The 22,124-nt window shown below is 37.0% G+C and overlaps 1 pseudogene; it reads left to right on the forward strand.

Annotated features, from left to right (window-relative positions):
* Window positions 1-14,841: 14,841 nt before the first annotated feature.
* LOC141699925 (1-aminocyclopropane-1-carboxylate oxidase homolog 1-like) lies at window positions 14,842-18,362 on the forward strand (annotated as a pseudogene).
* The last annotated feature ends 3,762 nt before the right edge of the window (window positions 18,363-22,124 follow it).

Consider the following 22,124-nt stretch of genomic DNA (forward strand, 5'->3'; position numbering starts at 1 on the left):
TGTGACAGAGAGAAGCTTTGAGAGATGGTGTGTTAATGTGAGAGAAATTTGAGATGAAAGAGATGAAGAGAGGGTTGTATTCAAAGAGGGGGCGGTGAAAAAAATTTGTAAAGGGGGGAAACTAAAATAATTTTTATTAAGGGGAGAAATATAGGAGGGAAGAAAATTTTGATTTAAGTGTAATATAATACTATGCACATGTTGTTTTAAAATATCTTATAATTTTTTATTTTTTTTATATTTTTATAAAATATTTTTAATAGTAATATTAAACATGTTTTAATGATGTCAATTAGTTTTGAATGGTAATTTTAAATATTTTCACTGTCTATTTTAATGTTAATCAGTAACGAATCTCGTTTTAGGCAGTTGTACTTTTAATAGATTTTTCTTTTAAAGTCAAGCAAAATAAATGTGGAAATTTTTTATTACTTTTTTACATGGCTAAAATCAAAAGATTTTAACATGTGTAGGAATCATTTGACTAAAATATTTTGTTAATCAACAAAGAATCTTATTTTAGGAAGTTGTACTTTTACCTCATTTTCCTTAAAAACTCAAGCAAGATTAATTTTGAAATTTTTTATTATTTTTTTACATGGCTAAAATCAATATAGGTTTACATCTGTACGGTTGGATCGTCCGGAAAATCATTTCAAAATATTATTTCGTTAATCAGCAATGAATCTTGTTTTAAGGAGTTGTACTTTTACCTCATTTTCCTTATAAAGTCAAGTAAGATAAATTTTGAATTTTTATTTTATTTTTTACATGGCAAAATCATAATATTTTAATATCCGTACGGTTGGATCTTCCAAAAAATCATTTTAAAAAAATATGTCTTTAATCAGCAATGAATCTTGTTTCACGGAGTTGTACTTTTGTCTCATTTTTCTTATAAAGTCAAGCAAGATAAATTTTGAAATTTTTTATTATTTTTTTACGTGGCTAAAATCAATATATGTTAAGATCTGTACGGTTGGATCGTCCAAAAAATTATTTGAAAATTTTATTTCGTTAAACGGCAATGAATCTTGTTTTATGGAGTTGTACTTTTACCTCATTTTCCTTATATAGTCAAGCAAGATAAATTTTGAATTTTTTTATTATTTTTTTACATGGAAAAATCAAAATATTTTAACATCCATATGGTTGGATCGTCAAAAATCATTTGAAAAAAATATGTCGATAAAATCTTGTTTCAAGGAATTTTACTTTTACTTTATTTTTCTTATAAAGTCAAGCAAGATTAATTTTGAATTTTTTTATTATTTTTATACATGGCTAAAATCAATATAGTTTAACATCCGTACGGTTGGATCGTCCAGAAAATTATTTCAAAAAATTATTTCATTAACCGGCAATGAATCTTGTTTTAGGGAGTTGTAATTTTACCTTATTTTCCTTATAAAGTCAAGCAAGATAAATTTTTAAATTTTTTATTTTTTTTACATGGCTAAAATCAATATATTTTAACATCCGTACGGTTGGATCGTCCAAAAAATTATTTCAAAAAATTATTTCGTTAATCAGCAACGAATCTTGTTTCAGGGAGTTGTACTTTTACCTCATTTTCCTTAAAAACTCATGCAAGATAAATTTTGAAATTTTTTATTATTTTTTTACTTGGCTAAAATCAATATATGTTAAGATCTGTACGGTTGGATCGTCCAAAAAATCATTTGAAAATTTTATTTCGTTAAACGGCAATGAATCTTGTTTTATGGAGTTGTACTTTTACCTCATTTTCCTTATATAGTCAAGCAAGATAAATTTTGAATTTTTTTATTATTTTTTTACATGAAAAAATCAAAATATTTTTACATCCATATGGTTGGATCGTGAAAAATTATTTGAAAAAAATATGTCGATAAAATCTTGTTTCACGGAGTTGTATTTTTACTTCATTTTTCTTATAAAGTCAAGCAAGATTAATTTTGAAATTTTTTATTATTTTTATACATGGCTAAAATCAATATAGTTTAACATCCGTACGGTTGGATCGTCCAGGATATTATTTCAAAAAATTATTTCGTTAACCGGCAATGAATTTTGTTTTAGGGAGTTGTACTTTTACCTCATTTTCCTTACAAAGTCAAGCAAAATAAATTTTGAATTTTTTTATTTTTTTTACATGGCTAAAATTAATATATTTTAACATCTGTACGGTTGGATCGTCCAAAAAATTATTTCAAAAAATTATTTCGTTAATCAGCAACGAATCTTGTTTTAGGGAGTTGTACTTTTACCTCATTTTCCTTAAAAACTTAAGCAAGATAAATTTTGAAATTTTTTATTATTTTTTACGTGGCTAAAATCAATATATGTTAAGATCTGTACGGTTGGATCGTCCAAAAAATCTTTTGAAAATTTTATTTCGTTAAACGGCAATGAATCTTGTTTTATGGAGTTGTACTTTTACCTCATTTTCCTTATATAGTCAAGCAAGATTAATTTTGAAATTTTTTATTATTTTTATACATGGCTAAAATCAATATAGTTTAACATCCGTACGGTTGGATCGTCCAGAATATTATTTCAAAAAATTATTTCGTAACCGGTAATGAATCTTGTTTTAAGGAGTTGTACTTTTACCTCATTTTCTTTATGAAGTCAAGCAAGATAAATGGGGCTACTTGCTGACGTGGCACAACTCCTTTATTTGTTATATTCATGTTCTAATTTTTTTAAAATAAATTTTAATCTGTCCAACCCTATAGATGTTGTTTCCTACTAGTTTTAGAGATGTGTAATTTTTTTTTTAAATTATTTTTATATCATATGCTTTTTTAATATTCAAACCCTGGTGCACACGTGTTATGGATTAAAACTAGTATATATAATTGTTGTATTTAGTAGTAAGGAACGTGAGCTTCAAGGCTCGATTTGACTGCTCTTGTGTTTCGTGACTCAATCTGCCTTAACAAGATGCCTACGTACCTTGCTGATTGCCAAGGATCAAGTCAAAAAACGTAGTTCTGATTTGTGGGGTGAGGCCCCTTATATAGACTTGGTATAGGTGACTTGGTGGGCAAGTCTCATAATTAGAATGGACTTTGGAGTCCTAGATAGTAGGAAACTGATTCCTTATCCTTTTAGGTCCCCTTGAGGCTAATCTATAAGGATTTATATCCTTATCGGGACTCTTCTCAATAGCTGATTTTTCCCTTATTAATTAATTATGAAATTAATTAATAATCAGGGCTTTTAGGCCTTTTTTATTCCATCAGGCCTGATCTGGTCCATCAGGCTTAACCTTTCCGGTCTGAGTATCATATATCTTTTTATTGGGCCTAGCAGCCCATACCCTGCAGTATTTAATTATACTGCCATAATTTATTTATCCCTATCATTTGCCCCTCAACTTTTGGGAAACATTGATTAGGTTTCGCAGAAGTTAAATCTATTTGTTCCCTTACAGGGTTTCGTTTTTCCGTAAAGTGTGGAGCGACCTACATATTTACAATGAATTTTCCTTTTATTCAGGAATTATCTTAATTTCCAGGAATTTTTTCCTTAATTTCTGGGTTTTTCCCTTAATTTTTGGGTTTTTCCCTAATTTTCTGGAATTTATCCTTAATTTCTGGATTTTTCCCTAAATTTCTGGGTTTTTCCCTTAATTTCTGGATTTTTCCCTTAATTTCTGGGATTTCTCCTTATTTTTCTGGATTTTTCCCTTAATTTCCGGGATTTATCTTTATTTTTCTGGATTTTTCCCTTAATTTCTGGGATTTATCCTTATTTTTCTAGATTTTTCCCTTTATTTCTGGGATTTATCCTTATTTTTCTGGATTTTTCAATTTCTGGGATTTATCCTTATTTTTCTAGATTTTTCCCTTTATTTCTGGGATTTATCCTTATTTTTCCTAGATTTATTCCTTATTCCTGAAAATATTAGTATTTTTCAGAAATTATTTAAGGAATTTCCTTATTTTTCTGTAATTTTCCAGGAATTTTTTCTTCCCTTTTTCTTCTTTTTTTTCTTCTTTTTCTTTTCTCTTCTTTTTTTTATGCAGATTTCGACCAGGAATCCATTCGACCAGGATCCTGGTCGAATTAACCTTCAGATTGCCCTGGTCGACAGGGTTTCAGGCAGGATGCTTTCGATCAGGAATCCTGGTCGAATTTCGGCCAGGATTTTTTCCTTTTTTTTTTTTTATTTTTTTCGAGCAGGGAATTTTCAGTCAGGATTTTGGGTCAGAACTCCTTGCCTTGACCGAATTAGCCACCATTTTGAGCCCTGATCGGAGCAACTTCGACCTCCAGCATTTCGACCAGGATTTATCCTGGCATTCTGGTCGAATGAATTTGTTTCTTGACCGAATTAGCCATCATTTTATCCCTGTTCGAAGCCTATTCGACCTCAAGTATTTTGATCAGGATTTTCTCATGATTCCTGGTCGAATTGGGTCAGGTTTCTGATCTTTTTATCCACTTTTCCCTGGGCTTTGTTTTTGGGCCATCTTCACTTAGCTGGGCCTTTTTCTAGGCTCGTATTTAGGAAAGTATTCAGGCCTTAATCTTTGGTCTTTTTGACTGGATTTATGGGCTCTTAATCTCAAATATCTGGACTTTTCCTTTTGGCTCTTGTCCAACTTTTGGTCCCTTTTTCTGGGCTTTCTTGGACTGGGCCTTCTCTATCATGTTTTAATATCCAAAGCCCATTCAAACTTGGGTTGGGCTTGAACTCTTAAGCCTGACTTCCAGAATATTCTGGAACTTCTATATCATTCCAGATTTTTCCATAATTTTCTAAATTTTTTCTAAAATAATCTGGAACATTCCAGATTCTTCCATTTTTGGGCCCATATGGGCTTTTTGAAGCCCAATTTAGCTTTCGGGTGCCTATATAAGAGTTGAGGGGGAGTGTGTTTCTTCACACTTCTCATTTCAATCCTCAAGCTTCCAAACACTCTCCTCTTCTCCCTCCTTCCTCATTTCAGCAAATTTTCGGCCAAGTTCCTTTCAAGGTTTTTAAGTCTTTCCAAGCTTTTCATTGATGGCTGACAAGAACTCCGAGAGAGCGGCCAAAATAGCTTCGGCTTCAAAACGAGGTAAGGACATCGAGATCCGTTCTTCATATATGTCTTTAATCGATATGATTAACACTAGGGGGGATGAATATCCCTCCACTGCACATCTCGATTCCTTTAATCATTGTAATACTTGGCACAACATAGATTTCGATAAGCTAAATGGCCGTTATAACGTCCTTCCTCCTCTTAGATTAGTTCCAGTCTCTGGTGGTGACCGTACTTGCCACTGGAGACCCGACACTCTCTTCATTTACACAGATGCCCTTAATGTTGGGCTTAGGTTTCCTTTCCACCCTTTTATCCTCATCTTTTGGCTGATTTACAAATCAACCCGTGTCAGCTTCCTCCAAACGCCTGGAGGAACATTCTATGTTTTATGGTCTGCTGCCTTAGAGAGGGCTTTCCTCTTTCTGTAGCTGTTTTTAGTTTCAGTGTTACAATAGCTCTTCCAGTATTTGTGGTTGGGTCTATGTTAAGCAAAGGCCCAAAAGCAAACATATCTTTAACAGCGCCTCTATTCCTGATAATAATCAAAATTGGAGGAATAGTTTCGTTGGGTTACGTTGGGAGAATGGTGACTGGGGCACACTTTTTCGATCTTCCTTTGGGAAGGTCAGTGATGGTAGCCTCAAATCCATTCACTTAACTCCTGAGGAAACTATTATTTATAATGGGCTTACTCAGGACGATGGCACTACCACCAGCTGGACTCTCTTAGAGGAGTTCTCCCTGATTCATGTGGGACTATCCTCTGTTTCTCAACAGGGTATTTTTCTTCCCTTCTCAGCTTTATTTCATTTCATGCATTATTAACATCACTTATCTTGTCTTTTGCTTTGTTTCAGCTGCTAAGGAGATTAATGAGGACAATGTTCCTCTGGTTGAGGAGACAGCTAGGATGAAGAAAGCTCGGCTCGCAGGCCTAGACACCCAGGCAAAGGCCACGGAGCCTAGTTTTTTGAGAAAGCACAAAGAGCCTATAGGGGAGGCTTCAATTGAAGGAGTTGGGGGCCATAGTGCTCCTATCACTACTGCTGCCCCTACTGCTGCTGCCACAGGTGCCTTCTAGCCTCTCTGGGGATTCCGCCGAGGGGACACTGTGGTTGGTTCCACGAAACATGCTTGGGATTGGTCCTACTATAGCGTGACTCCAAAGGACTTTACTGACGTGGTGGCCACCCCTGACCTTGAGAGGATTAAGCTCATGGGAGCCCAATCTCTGGCTTCGGTATGCCTTCTCTCTTTTGAACTTATCTTTCATTCTTGTAGCGTTTTCTCGCCTTATACTTTGTTGATTGCTTTGTTTCAGTCTAACGCCTATTTTCAAGGCGCTGTGAGGCAAGCCGAGTCATGGAAGCGGGCTTCTGATAAGGCCGATAATGCCCTTAGGAGGCAACAGAAGAAGTATGCTACCCTGGAAAAGAAGCTCTAGCGCAAGGAGGAAGAACTCGGAGAGTCCAACGCCGAGCTAGTGGTACTTCGGGCGGAGAAGGATAAAGCCATAGACAACTATCTGGACTCGGAGGAGTTTACCCAATCCATGAGGATTAGGGATGATTCAGTCTTCCCCGGGTTTTTTAGGACTGGTTGGGACACGGCCCTTGGGCCCATGAACGAGGCTTGTCCTGATATTAACCCGGCGGACTATGTCTGCCCTGATGACGAGGCTTTGCTACAGAGGTTTCGTACCCGAGTAGTTGTTTCAGATCGTGTTCCTCAAGATCCACTACTTCCTCCTCCCGAGTCTTCTTTCAGACCAGCTGAGAACGATAGCTCTTCCTCCTCCTCCGAGACGACAGAGACATCCAGCGAGAGCGGAGAGGATGATGATATGGATGCCGAGGGCACCTCAGCTCTTTAGAGCTTTTTCAGCCCTGCGTGGCTTGTCTTATTTTCGAGACTTTATTTATCAAATTTCTTGTAATATTTATTTGATCTTATTTTGTTTATCGCCTTTTATGCTTGCATCCATACATTTGGTTTTTATTTGTTAGGCCACAAACATACTTTGAAGAATTCATAAATTTCATAAAATTGTCTGGGATTCGTCCCTTACACAAGTTTTAATAAACTTCGTAATAAAACTAAAACATATAAATCCTAAGCAAGCAAAGCTTCAAGGTGCTTTTCAACCTACTCGCCATCCTGACGAGTGAGAATCGTATCCGGCTGCCCTACACATAGTAAACCTTCAGGTTTTGTGCATGCCAAGTTCTCGGGACTTCAAAACCATCCATAGTCTCTAGCTTGTAGGTTCCTCTACCTTGAACACTCTTGACTCTGTACGGCCCTTCCCAATTCGGGGCAAGCTTCCCTTTTTGTCCTACACCAGATGCTTCTATCTTCCTCAAGACTAGATCGCCTTTTTTAAAAACCTTTCTTTAACCCTTAGGTTGTAGTAGAATGAAGCCTTTTTCTGATATTCTACTATCTTTGCATGTGTCTTATCTCGCACTTCATCGATCAAATCCAGGGCTAACCTCTGCCCTTCCTCATTTTCTTCTGCATTGAAAGCCTGAATCCTTGGAGAGGAATGTGATATCTCTACTGGAACTACTGTTTCTGCCCCATATGCCAACATGAAGGGAGTTGCTCCTGTCGTGACTCTATAGGTAGTCCTATAGGCCCATAATATGGGAAGTATCTCATCCACCCAATTATTTCTTGACTTTTCGATCCTTTTCTTTAATCCATCCAGGATTATTCGATTTGCTACTTCTGCTTGCCCATTAGCTTGTGGGTGAGCCACAGAGGTGAACCGTAACTCAACTTCATTTTCTTCACAATACTTCTTGAATTCCTCGTTGTTGAATTGTGTTCCATTGTCAGTGACGAGGATACGGGGAATTCCATATCGGCACATAATGTTTTCCCACAGGAAATGTGCAACCTGCTTAGTTGTGATTTTGGCCAAGGGTTTGGCTTCAATCCACTTGGTGAAATAATCAATAGCTACAATTAGAAACTTCCTTTGTGCCGTGGCCATAGGGAAAGGTCCTAGAATATCGATCCCCCACATAGCAAAGGGAATAGGCGAGTTGATAGAGGTCAGCATCTCGGGGGGTTGTCTAACAAATGGTGCATGCTTCTGACAGCGATCACACTTCTTCACATATTCTTTGGCATCAGCCATCATTTCTGGCCAATAGAAGCCTAAACGGGTTATCTTATGAGCCAAGGCCCTGCCCCCCAAGTGTTGTCCACAAATACCTTCATGCACTTCTTCAAGAGCCAAGCGTGTCTCATCGGGCCTGAGACACCTCAAGTAAGGAACCACGAAAGATCTTTTATAAAGAATCCCATCTATCAAAGAGTCCCTTAGTGCTCGAATAGTTAACTTCCGTGCTTCAGTTGCATCGCTTGACAACCAACCGGTCTGAATGTGAGCCTTGGTGGGATCAATCAATGACGTCCCCAAGCCTATGGGAGCCACTAGCTTAACATCTATGCTTCGTGTCTTCAAGACACGGAAGTACACACTTCCTGAACTTTCTTCAATCTCAGACGAAGCAAACTTTGATAATGCATCTGCCTTAACATTTTCTTCCCTTGGAATGTGTTCAACATGGCATTCATTAAATTGGGTCATCACAGCCCTTACTAGGCGTACATACTTAGCCATCGTATCATCCGTTGCCTCAAATTCTCCCTTTACCTGGGATATGATCATCTTCGAGTCTCCACGGACCTTTAAGTTTTTGACTCTAAGTGTCCCAGCTAGACCAAGGCCAGCTATCAGGGCTTCATATTCTGCCTCATTATTTGTGTTTGGGAAGTCTAGCTTCATAGCTTACTCAATCAAGAACCCATTAGGGCTTTGCAAAACCAACCCTGCTCCACTGGAGTTTGTTTTTGATGCTCCATCAAAATAGAGAACCCAATATTCTTTCTCATCCTTCTCTTTGCCCCTATTATCGACTCCCTTGTCTTGAGGTATGTCATCTTCCTGCCCCCCGACTTCTTGGTTGGGTATAGTACATTCCACCACGAAGTCAGCTAGTGCCTGGGCTTTTATTGCCGTACGTGGCTTATACTTGAGATCGAACTCTCCCAACTCTATTGCCCACTTAATCAATCTCCCACTTGCCTTGGGACTGTGAATGATATTTCTCAGTGGCTGATTTGTCAGCACCTCAATCTGATGAGCCTGAAAGTATGGACGCAGTTTTCTCGAAGCCATTACCAAGGCTAGAGCAAACTTCTCAATAGTTGAATAATTCAATTCAGCACCATGCAAAATTTTGCTGACATAGTATACGGGTTTCTGGAATTTCAGTTCCTCCTTAACCAACACCGCGCTCAAGGCGCTTTCTGAAACAGCCAAGTACAAGAATAAAACTTCATTCAGAACTGGCTTGGCCAACAACGGGGCTTGGGCCATGTACTTCTTTAACTCTTCAAATGCCTTCTGGTTTTCCTCACTCCATACAAAGTCTTTGATGTTCTTTAGTGACTTGAAAAATGACAAGCACTTATCTCCTAACTTGGAGATGAATCGTCCTAGCGCAGCAACCCTTCCTGTGAGCTTCTGAACATCCTTGATAGTTCTTGGTGGTTCCATGTCCAGGATCGCCTTAAATTTATCGGGGTTAGCCTCAATTCCCCTTTTTGAGACCATCAATCCCAAGAATTTTCCAGATCCTACTCCGAAAGCACACTTCGTAGGATTCAACATCATCTTGTGGTACCTCAGGACCTCAAAAGCTTCCCTCAAATGGGTTATGTGATCAGTCTTTACTAGACTATTGACTAACATGTCATCAACATAGACTTCCATAGTCTTACCGATAAGATCCTTAAAAATTTTGTTTACCAACCTTTGATAGGTGGCTCCTGCATTCTTGAGACCAAACGCCATAACAAGATAACAATAAACACCAAAGTCAGTGACGAATGATACCTTTGGAATGTCATCCTTATGCATTTTGATCTGGTTGTATCCGCTAAATCCATCCATGAAACTCAGCATCTCATGTCCAGCAGTGGCATCAATCAAAGTATCAATCCCCGGCAACGGAAAACAGTCTTTAGGGCATGCATCATTCAGGTCAGTAAAGTCTATACACATCCTCCACTTTCCATTAGCCTTCTTTACCATTACCGGGTTTGCTAACCATTCCGGAAATTGAATCTCCTCAATAAAACCAGCCTCTAAGAGCTTTTCTACCTCCTGTCTTATAGCTTCTTGTCTTTCCGGAGCAAAATTTCTTTTCTTTTGTTTCACGGTTTTTGGGCTTGGATCCACGTTTAACTTGTGAGTAATCAGTTCCGGGTCTATGCCTGGCATATCAGCTGCTGACCATGCAAACACATCACTGTTTTCTTGCAAAAATTTCATCAACTTCCCTCTAAGGGGCTCCTCTAATGTGGCTCCAATGAAAGTCATCCTCTCAGGATTCCTGGGGTCTAAAGGAATCGAAACAAAATCTTCTGCTGGCTTTCCTCTCTTCTCGTCATTTTCTCTGACATCCATATCTTCAATAGGAAGAACCTGCCCCCCGACTCCATCTGCCCTCAAAGAGGCCACATAACAGCTTCTAGCCATTTTTTGATCTCCTCTCTCTTCTCCAATCCCGTTTCGGGTGGGAAACTTCATAACTGAATGATAGGAAGAGGGGACCGCCTTGAAGGCATGTATCCCTGTTCTCCCCATGATAGCATTATAAGTTGAACTAGCCTTTACCACCACGAAATCCAACATCTGCGTTGCTTGCCTTGGTTCCGTACCTATGGTTGTTGGCAATTTGATTATCCCTTCTACAGGACATTCTACTTCAGCAAATCCATATATCGGCATGTCGGTTGGTGTCAACTGGGAGTCGTTATACCCCATCCTTAGAAAGGCGTCGTGGAGCAAGATATCCACAGAAGCACCATTATCCACAAGGATCCTCTTGACCGGGCTGTTTCCTATTATCGGTGTTATGACCAATGGGTCGTCATGAGGAAACTTGACACCCTCTAGGTCAGAATCATCAAAAGTCAATGTTACTTCTGTCCTGGCCCTTTTCGGGGCTTCTCCAACAATATGCATAACCTCTCTAGTATATGCCTTTCTGGAATTTTTGGACAATCCAGCAGCAGTTGGACCTCCAAAGTTCGTGTTTATCACAGGCCCTCGAGGTCTCGGCCCTCCATAAATGGTGTTTATAACTGGTCCTCTAGGCTGGGGGTTTCGCCCCTGATCGTCTTGGTCCCTCCTACGATCTTCAAAGTTCTTCCTTCAACTATTATTCCTGTCCCCTCCTTCTCCGGTATACTTGTTCAATCTCCCCTTTAGAATCAAAAACTCAATTTCGTCCTTCAATTGCCTGCACTCATCAGTATCATGGCGAACATCTTTGTGGAATCTGCAATATTTGCTCTTATCTAGCTTGGTTGGATCAGCTTTCAAGGGCTTAGGCCAACGAACATCTCGATCTTTCTCAATCTCCATCAAGATCTGGCTTCTAGGAGCATTCAGTTTAGCGTATTCGGTGAACTTTTGCCCAGGTCCTCCCTTCTTGGGGGTTGAATCAGGATTTTGTTCGGTTCTAGGATACTTGTCCTTAGCGATATACTCCAAATCAGTTTTTCGCTTCTTTCCTCCAGTGGGCTCATTACTTACTACGGTCTTCCTCATGCTTTCTTCAACCTTGATATACTTCCCTGCCCTCTCTTGGAGCTGCAACATGCTTTCAGGGGGACGTTTGGCCAAGGACATCTTGAAAAACTCATCCCTAGTTCCTTGTTGCAGTGCTATCATAGCTACCTTATCATCAAGGTCTGGGACTTTTAAAGCCTCCTTTGTAAAACGATTCAGGTAATCTCTCAAAGACTCCTTAGCTCCCTGCACAATACTCATAAGAGATGCTGAACTTTTCTCATGGACTCTCCCACTAATGAACTGCTTAATAAAAGCCTGGCTTAACTCTCTGAACGATCCAATAGAGTTTGGGGGCAAGCGGCTGTACCATCTTTGAGCCATACCCGACAGGGTTTGAGGGAATGCCCGACACTTTATAGCATCATTCACGGATTGCAGCAGCAGTGCATTAGAGAATGTCCTAACATGATTAGCGGGGTCTCCCATGCCATCATAGGCTTTGATAGTGGGCATCTTGAACTTCCTTGAGATATGGGCATTCATTATCTCTTCTGTGAAGGGTAGAGTTGGATCATCAGGATCTCCAAGGGGAAGAAGATTGCTTGGATCAGTTCTTGGGACAACAACCATTCTTCGTACCGGACCATCCAGGTCTATGATAGGAGGAGGATTTCTCCCCCTAGGAGGTATCTGGGGTCTGGTGGCCTAGTGAGCTTCCAAGTCACGCCTCAGCCTTTGGATCTCAGCCTCATGAGCCCTGATCCTCTCCTGCACTTCTTGGGGATTCGCCCCTTGGGTGCTTTGAGGGCTTGCCTTCTATCAGCCATCGACTCTTTTCCAGGACGCCTTCTTCTTGGGGCCACTTCATCATCTGAAGATTCGGAGTCTCTCTCATCAGTGTAAGGACCAGAAAATTCCCGATCCTCGGGGATAGGAGCCAAACCTCTTATATGGGGGGTGATTTCCCTCGTGCTTCGCTTCGCCCAGCATGTCCACTTCCACCAACCTCGGGGTAAAGGGGCATCCCATAAGGGGGGTTAGTAGTAACAACAGTTGAATATTCATACCCGACGGGTCGAGAAGTCACAGGTACATGTACTTGTTGAACATGAGGATTCGTACCTTGAATATTCAGGGGAGTCGTCCCTTGTGGCTGAGGTTGAGTTGCCCCTATCTGGGCTTCCCCTTGAGTAGATGCGTAAGTTGAGTGAGGAGGAATCTCCACAGTTGACGAGATCACCTGGGTTGTCCCTGATGGTGTTCCTTCCTCCAAAGCTCTAATTGTTCTCCGTGTTCTCGCCATGGTTGTCGTTGTGCTTTCCCACAGACGGCGCCAAATGTTATGGATTAAAACTAGTATATATAATTGTTGTATTTAGTACTAAGGAACGTGAGCTTCAAGGCTCGATTTGACTGCTCTTGTGTTTCGTGACTCAATCTGCCTTAACAAGATTCCTACGTACCTTGCTGGTTGCCAAGGATCAATTCAAAAAACGTAGTTCTGATTTGTGGGGTGAGGCCCCTTATATAGATGTTGGGAGTCCTTGAATTGGACTTGGTATAGGAGACTTGGTGGGCAAGTCTCATAATTAGAATGGACTTTGGAGTCCTAGATAGTAGGAAACTGATTCCTTATCCTTTTAGGTCCCCTTGAGGCTAATCTATAAGGATTTATATCCTTATCGGGACTCTTCTCAATAGCTGATTTTTCTTTTATTAATTAATTACGAAATTAATTAATAATCAGGGCTTTTGGGCCTTTTTTATTCCATCAGGCCTGATCTGGTCCATCAGGCTTAACCTTTCCGGTCTGAGTATCATATATCTTTTTATTGGGCCTAGCAGCCCATACCCTGCAGTATTTAATTATACTGCCATAATTTATTTATCCCTATCAACACGGGTTCACATTACGTAGTCTTGTTCAGGGTGGTGATTCTATTTTTTTCAAATTTTTGTTGAACAATCCAACCGTACATGATGATACCTACTAATTTTAGAGATGTCTAAATATTTTTAAAAAATTTAGATTTTATATCATGTATTTTTATAATAGTCGAATTAAGGTCAACACAGGTTCCTACAACCAAATCTTGTCCCGAGTGATGTTTCTATTTTTTTAAAATTTTTGTTCAACGATCCAACCGTACAAATGATGATACTTACTAATTTTAGAGATGTCTAATTTTTTTAAAAATATATATATTTATATCGTATGTTTTTATAATAGTCAAATTACGGTCAACGCGGGTTCCTCTAACCAAGTCTTTCCCCGAGTGGTGATTTTTGTTCAACGATCCAACCGTGCGGATGATGATACCTACTAATTTTAGAGATTTGTAATTTTTTTTAAAAAATAGATTTTATAGCATGTGTTTTATAAATAGTCAAATTCCGGTCAACATGGGTTCCTATTACCAACTCTTGTCCCGAATGGTAATTCGATTTTTTTAAAATTCTGGTTCAATGATCCAACCATACGGATGATGTTATCTACTAATTTTAGAGATGTGTAATTTTTTTAAAAAAAATTAGATTTTATATCATGTGTTTTTATTATAGTCAAATTATGGTCAACACGGATTCCTATAAACAAGCCTTGTCCCTGGTGGTGATTCAATTTTTTTAAATGACTTTTTGATAATCCAGCCGTATAGATGATATTAAATAGCCTTCTAGTGGTGGGAAAAATAATAAAAAAATATAATGCCCGATTTGTGTCGTATCATAACAAAAAATGATGTAGTAAATATATTAAAAAAGAAAATTTTGTATAAAAATATAGGCAGCATATTCCCCCCAAATGAAAATATAGGCGGTATATTCCCCCCTAAAATTGTTAAGACCTATTTTTATTTCGTAATAAGTCCATTTTTTATATTTAACTATTTCTATTTATTTAATATTTATTTTCTAAATGTTTAACCTATATATTAGATTTTTTGACAGATTTTGAAAAAATGGTTAAAAATAATAAAAATATGATTTTAATTTTTTATAATTATCTAGCCAATTGTTTAAGTATATAGTATTTTTTGTGGAATTTTTAAAACTTTCTAGCTATTTTATATTGATTTTTAATTAGTTTTTAATTTAATAAATAGAAAATAGAAAATAGAAAATCAGCCCCTTAGCTGGTTAAATGGCAGAAGAATATTGGCTGATGAATGCATCACGCGGATCACCCCTTTCACTTTTAATCTGGACCATCTAATCCGTTTAAAGAAGCACAATTTGGGGTCAAATGTTGACCCTTGGTTCATATACCTGTTTACAAACCCATTGTTAGAATCAAGTTCTTCCCCCTTTCCTAAATTCGAGATTCTCTTTTCAAACCCAAACAGGCCACCATTCAGTTTGATCTGATTGTTTACGGTGAAGCCCCTCTCAAACCGACATCGAGAAGAGGACCCGTTCGAGGAAAATGGGCTCATAACCGCTTTCTCCACCTCGTCACTCGAACTGGGATTATTGGAACCGGTGGAGATGAGGTCGGTCGATGGCGCGACGCGGTGTGTTACGGTGGATGGAGGTTTGGTGGTGGACGGAAACTTGTTGATGATAACGGAAAGGTTGAGCAGCTCGAAAAGATTTTGAAAGTTGTTCATGTTGAAAAGGCGGTTGAAGAAGCAAAGGTCGAGACAGTAGCGAAGAATGATGAAGAGAAGAGCGAAAAGCAAGGTGCTTTTCTTGTTACCTAGAACTAATCACACTAGCACAAACTTTACAGTTTTTTGTATAATGTTGCTTTGTGTGTATTTTTGTAGATTCCTAAACTCCCTATTATTTGTTTGCTATCTTTTACTTGGTATTAGTTTGCGTATAGTAATGCACACTGTTAGAATTCTGACGGCTGCTGCGATTACTCATGTGCTGCATAATAAGCAGGAGTTTCCGTTGGTTAGGGGAGTAGAGTGTATTTTGGTACTTTCGGTTGGGAATTAGTTTGAGTACGTTCTTGTTTTTGTTACTTTCAAACTGTAGTTCTTACATACTTTTATTATTAATTTATTATATTAAAAAGAAAGCTGCAGTTTAATAAATGATGAAATTGTCGAGATTTACTTACTGAATTCATGATCTTAAACATACAAAAAGATTAGGGAATAGTTTATTCAGTGCGGAGGTTTACTCCAAAGACATGTTCTTATTAAATTCAAATTGCAGGAGTGGATTAAAAATCAAATGGATTGCACCAAGTGGAGGACGTGACCGTCCTGATCCTGCCACGAAAGAATGGTTTCTAGTAAGCTATTTCCTTCAAAATATGATTAATTGCATAAATTTGCAGCTTGTGATAATTACCCATGTTCTCGATCGCCACTAAAATGTTACTTCTTCACACTTCCTTCCGAGTAAGGCTATTTGTGATTCCTGAGTTCAGAAAACACAAAACCCCTCTAGTTTTGCATAGTAAATACCTCTGGAAGGTGGCACTTTTGTGGTGTTGATAACATCTGCTGCATGATCAATTTTAGGACAACACATATGTGGCCAAGTGGCAAGCGTGTCTTAATATATAAAGAATATCAAGGTGGCATGTCTACAAGCGACACGGATCAGGCCACCTTGTCAGGTTTGGTCATGTCAGCCATGAAATTTTGAGTTGATTTTTTATGTATATGATATGAAATCTGAATAAACAGAGCAGGTTTAGATACTATATCATTATATTCATCAGCATCATGTGATACTTAATTTGCAACCAACAAGACGATACAATTTTGTAAGCAGTTGCTGATTTTGATGAGAATATTTGCCAGTGAATTTAGCTTGTGAATTCTGATTTCGACTTGGACTTGTCCGTTCCTGTGTGTTCATTTATGATTCGGTTTTTGAATTAATTTTTCCTGGACTGCAATTTATTTATGATTTGGTTTTATTAATTTAAGTTAATTTATGATTTGGTTTTATTAATTTAAGTTAATTTATTATTTGGTTTTATTAATTTTTGGAACCAAACTAAAAATGCTAGATTGTTTATTAAGCTAAGTTTCTGTTATATTAAGGGAAGATACTTTAGTGTGCTGTTCTTTTTTTTTCTCCCTACTCTGTTTTTACTTGGCTGTTTATTGAAAATAGATGTTCAGCTCTACCCTTTGGTTTTACTTTTTTGTAACAAAAGGGGCTTGTAGATGCTGGTGTCACAAAAATTCCTCGAATGTTTGTGCATAAAGAAGCCCACCTTCATCAAACACCAGGGTCCGAAGAGTTCACTTTCCCTAACATTGATTTCAAATGTATTGATTGTGATGCAACTTTACGCAGTAAAGTTATTGAAGAGTTAGAGATGCTTGTCTAAACTGGGGCTTTTTCCAAGTTATCAATTATACTTTACCGGAACCTGTGATGGATGAAATGATAGAAGGGGTTGGTAAGTTTCATGAACAGGACAGTGAGCTGAAGAAGCCATTCTCTATTCACGTGATTTTACAAAAAAGTTTCTTTATTATAGCAATTTCGATTTGTACAAAGGACTTGCTGCTAATTGGGGAGATACCATTTTCTGCAATACGTCTCGAGAGTCTCCTGAATCGGAAAAAATACCAGTAGTGTGCAGGTATACACTTTGTTTTTGCTGTTAAAGACAATGCATACAGTAGATCTAGACTAGATATATTAGAAAGACATATTGGCATATTTCATGTAGATCCGATATTGAGCATCATAATGTTGTGAGATTTGCACATTGATCTGATTTAATTATATGTTGATGATGGCTTTGCTTTGAAATTATGTCTTTTACTCTTGATGTTCAGTGATATTATGATTACTCTGTTGGAACTGATCTCCGAGGCTCTTGGCCTTGCTCCGTATCACTTAAAAGATATGGCTTGCACTGAAGGGCTATTCCAAATTGGCCATTACTACCCTGCATGTCCTGAACCCGAACTTACTCTAGCCATTAAAAACCACTCTGATAGTGGTTTCATTACCATTACTACTATCATATTATAAATCCTGCTTACTTCTGCAGCAATGATTAGATATGCACAGCGTATTCAAATTACGAAAGAAGTGAATTTATAACATGTAATAATATGTTAAATTTCTGTATGCAGCTCATAACCAATGACAAATTCAAGAGTGTGAATCACAGAGTACTGGCACCAAAAATTGGACCAAGAATATCAGTAGCAAGTTTCTTTAAAACACATTTTCGAGAAGAAATAGCTTCAAGGTCGTATGGCCCAATCAAGGAGTTGCTATCAAAAATAAACCTGTCGTGCAATAGGGAGACTACTGTTAAAGAGTTCATCACACACTAATTTTCTGCTGATTAGTTTTGCATGTTTTTAATTTTTTGTTATCAGATGGTGAATCTTGTTATTCTTATTCTGTTTATTTTTATTTTCTAGGCTAAAGTTCCATTTAGCTTCCTTGCATCAACATCGCCTCGGGGTCTGTTTTTAAAAGGTGTTCATTCGCAGATGTACCACGGTTTCCCGTGATCAAGAGGAAAACGGTACTACAGTCATTCAAGGCACTTAAGGCGCAACTTCCTAGTGACTCAGTTCTTTGGTATCTTTGTTCGTTTGAAGAAAGATTTGATGTATTTTTGGTGTTTTAAATTTAGAATTGGATGTATGTATTTTAGTATTTTTTGTATATTTAAAACTTGTTGGATTCCTGATATGGCCATTTTTTTTTGGATGCCACTTATAGCAGGTATCATGTAAAAACAGACCAATTATGGCCAAATTTTTATGTTTTCTAGAGTTGCATATTCCATAGTATGATGTTGCATATTGCTTTTCACTGTGTTATATTTGATTATAATACTGTTGTAATTTAAAAAATGGTGTTGCATAATGTGGTATATACTGTAGCAATTGAATGAAAATAGTGTTGCATATGCATCAAAATAGTGTTGCATAAACAATGTGGGCCCCACATATGATGTGGCAAAATTGTTCGACTGCTGACGTGGCATTGTGGGCCCCATATGCTGATGTGACATTATGGTCCCCAAAGCTGACGTGGCAGGATGGGACCCAGTTGACGTGGTGTGCTAACGTGGCATGCTGATGTGGCTCTGGGACCCCCTGTTGCTGACGTGGCATCTGATGTGTCAGTTGCCACGTAGGACCATGTGTACTATCCTATCAGGTCTAATGCAACACTTTCTGCTGTTGTCAATAGGTGATTTACTGTTGCAAAATCCATCTGATGCAATACTTAGTATTGCACAAAATATTGCATTAGGTGTCTACGGCCACTTCCACATTGGCAACCACCCCTTGGTGTTGCCTATTACCTTATGCAACCCCATTTGGGCCTTATGCAACTGTATAGTAGGGGTTGCCTATGTGCACTTATGGCGTAGTGAAACTAAATCTCCCGGTTGATGTCATTTTAAAAAATGGACATGATCACTGTTTGTTAAAACCGAAATGAAAATATTTTTCTCTTAACATAGTCCATTCAGTGTCTGCCAAAAACTTCTAGTAGCCATTATTTTTAATAAACCACATTTATTTGATAAAACAATACTCACCATGTCATGAATTTAACATTTCAAAGTTCGTTCCACCAAAATTAAATTGATTTCCCAAAATTGAATTTGGATTATCAATATCACAGTCGATACTTACAGAGAAATATGGTTTATTCTCAATTTTCAGGTTAGTTCATTATTTTGACTTGATTAAATTTAAGACATATCTCAAATAAATCATCCATATCTCAATTTCAATTTGTCCACTCTATTTTGAGTGTCACAAAATTTCTGATATGATATCGTCATTTCCAAATAATCATATTCAATATGTATGATACATCAACATCCTTTATCTCAACCATAAATCTCGGTTCACTCATAATTAAGTGATTTGATATTTCATCGTATATTTCAACGATGATTCTATATCATCTCGAAATAATTAAATTCCCAGCTTCATATAAAAACTGGCCACTAAATTTTGATTACACATATAATTTGATGCACACAATCAACAAACAATAACGAGGTCGCTAAATATTTCAATTTTGATAAAATTTAAGACAACGCTACCAATAACCAGTCGCTCCTTATCATCCAAAAATTCAAACATATTTATTAAATCCAACTTTTATAATCAGAGACTGATTTACAAATAAATTTATAACATGAGTGATGGAACTTCAATAACTACAAGTGGACATCGAACACTACGCCGTAGATGGCCTATCGCAATAGTTTGATCATCAGTGTTACAAACTAATGTTACATTAGCTATGTTTATCTTCATCTACCGCAACATTACATATTTGATGTTACTATAGCCTTCCGAACATGTTACTATAGATAGAAAGCGTTACATCATGGAACATGTGTGAAATTATGTTACCATAGGGTATTTACCAATAAAATATTATCATATAAAAAATAACTAAATTCACATCTAATTATTTGTGCCTTAATTAATTAACTTTATAATATATTTAAGTAATAAATTAAAAATATAATTTTAATCAAATACGTTAATATTTTTTTTGTTTTAAATATTAAAGTAAATATATATTTTTCTAATATATAATTTTTTTTCTTTTAAATTAATAAAACATAAATAATCCTATTATTTGATTTTAAAAATAACTAATTTCATAAAATTAATTTATTGGTTGAATTTATAAATTATAGAAAGTGATAATGTTTTTACATAATAAATAATTTGATTATAATTTATAATAAATAATTCATTTAAAAAAAAGAAAATTAAAATACCAAAGAAGAAGAGTTAAATTGTATAGGCGGGCTAAAATTTGGGCCAAAAATTGGAAGAAGCGGCAAATTTTCCAGACAGGCCGGTTAAAATTTTGGATAAGTTACAACCCCTCTCTAACTATTCTCTACCACTTCATCTCCCTCTCTAGCTGGTTCTCTCTCAACTCTCTGCATTGTTCTCTATATCTCTCTTAGCTTTAATGATATGCTAAAGTCGATTTCATTCAAGTAAGAGCTAAACTTTCGCACATTGATGGATATGGGGCTGCTCGAACCAATTCGAGTTTCAGAAAAAACTAGGGTTTTCAAGTTTGAATCGGGGTTTTTTCTTTTTTTTTCGATTTTTTCTTCAATTAACTGGTTTTATCTGTTTGTTTAGTTTGGTTTGCTTTGGGTTCTAATTGAATTTCTGAGCTCGGGATTAGGTTTCCCTCTCTAATTGTGTTTAGTTTGGATGTTTAAATTTCTGCAAAGCGTGGTAGCCGGATCTGGAGGCGGCCTTATTCTTCTGCTTGGGGCTCCTGGCTTCATTCTCGTGCAACATCCAAGGTTATGTCCATTCATTTTATCTCTGCTTCACTGCTTCATTATTAAGCATCAAGCATTTGTAATTATTCAACACCATGGCTCTTGAAAATGTTCATTTGTTCCAGGTTTATTTCTACAGGTGTTCACACAAACAGTTTAATACACAAGTATAATAACTAAAACTCTTTTATCTGTTTTATCTTTCGCACTGTGTATATTGTAGTTAGTTAGCTATAGACAGTAATTGTTGAGTTTGTAGTTAATTATTGAATTACCTGTAGACTCCAGACTTTGATTAATATATTTTTGATATAACACCTGTTGCGACTTGGAGTGTGAAAACTAAGATTGACATTGTATTGTCCGTAAATATTGGACTCTGATATTGGCATGTCTCTGATGAATCAGTATCTCTTGCAGGGACTTACTGAGAAATTCAAGGAGAAGGACACTACATACATGAGTTCATTCTCCACATTTAGAGCTACAAATTATTAGAATTAATGAGTACAACAGTCACATAGAGAACTATGTGTCAATTCCCACTGACAGGCCTGCAGCTATGCATACACAACATGAAGAAATTCCAAGCTCAACTTAACACGTAACTTCGGTGGATTTGAATTTACAAGTTTTATTTTGCAATGAAATTATGGTTTAGAAAATATTACATGAAACTACTATAGAACTTGTTAACAGTCAGTTGTGAGTGGTTTTTATGTTAAGCTGGTGTTAAAATTATAGTTTTCGTTTGAGCTTCTGTTGAAAGTGCTAATCATTTTAATAAAAATGTTAAAGACTTGTTTCTGGTAGTGATGCCATAGGCTAGAAATATTTTAGAGCTGTTGGTTTAACTTTATAATCACTACATTTGAGATATTATTAGTGTTAGATCAGAAAGCTGTGTGTGGTTACTGCTCAAGACATATTACTGTTAGTACTTTTACACTTTCAATTATTAGCAGGCAGAATAAGCAGTCTGCCTTAATGGAATATACATGTTCCAGGAAAAGTGCATTTTTTTTATGTCTGAGTAACAAAATTAAAGGGATAAATATCTTTCTGTGAGTCTTATTGTTGTCTCTAGAACAGAGCACACTTCTGAATAACATTTGAGGTTGCGTTTGGGCCAATTTTAGTGGATACAATTAAAGGGAACTGGACTCTTATTTCCATGTATTGGTGATTGGTTATATAATTTATGTGATGGTGATGGTAAAGCATTTGCATCTAAAAGCTCTGTTAAAACAGAACATTTCTGCTACAT

The sequence above is a fragment of the Apium graveolens genome, unplaced genomic scaffold (genome assembly GCF_009905375.1).
Source record: "Apium graveolens cultivar Ventura unplaced genomic scaffold, ASM990537v1 ctg1501, whole genome shotgun sequence".
Classification (NCBI taxonomy): domain Eukaryota; kingdom Viridiplantae; phylum Streptophyta; class Magnoliopsida; order Apiales; family Apiaceae; genus Apium; species Apium graveolens.